The sequence below is a fragment of the Octopus bimaculoides genome, chromosome 2 (genome assembly GCF_001194135.2).
Source record: "Octopus bimaculoides isolate UCB-OBI-ISO-001 chromosome 2, ASM119413v2, whole genome shotgun sequence".
In the NCBI taxonomy this organism is placed as follows: domain Eukaryota; kingdom Metazoa; phylum Mollusca; class Cephalopoda; order Octopoda; family Octopodidae; genus Octopus; species Octopus bimaculoides.
In genome coordinates this window covers 182,465,669-182,466,194 of record NC_068982.1, presented here as the reverse complement: position 1 = coordinate 182,466,194, position 526 = coordinate 182,465,669, and the positions used below count along the sequence as shown (strand labels likewise).

Sequence of the window (526 nt, the reverse complement as noted above, 5' to 3'; positions counted from 1 at the left end):
TATATATATATATATATATATATTTACATACATACACACACAGGCGCTCACGCATACACACAACACATATGTATAGTTGCATATATGCAAGCGAGCAATTCCACATTGTTGCATACAGTATAGAGAGATTATAAGTTGTTTGACGCAATCAGTTTCTATGTAACTACCTGTAAGACTTCTGAAAAGTAATATAAAACATACTTACAATAACTTTGTATGCATACATGTATGCATATGCATGTATACATCATATATATGTGTGTGTGAGCGTCCGTGCGTATATATGTGTATACACATTGAAATTATATACAAATTAATGGATATGCATAGCATGTACAAGTTCACCCTAGAATTTTTTGCCATAGAAACAAATGCAACATTTGGCTTTTTTTTTCGTCTTCAACATCGAAACTTAATGATGAGTATATAAGAAAAAAAGGCAATAAAAACACGAACAGATCAGATGCACATATATTTCCTTTTCAATAATGTTGTCTACATGAATGTACACATACGTACATATATA

The 526-nt window shown here is 30.6% G+C and overlaps 1 protein-coding gene across 1 annotated transcript in view; it reads left to right on the top strand.

Moving 5' to 3' along the window:
* LOC106871339 (uncharacterized) overlaps nucleotides 1-526 on the top strand; it is an 8,323-nt gene that overhangs the window by 6,339 nt on the left and 1,458 nt on the right. The window lies entirely within an intron of this gene.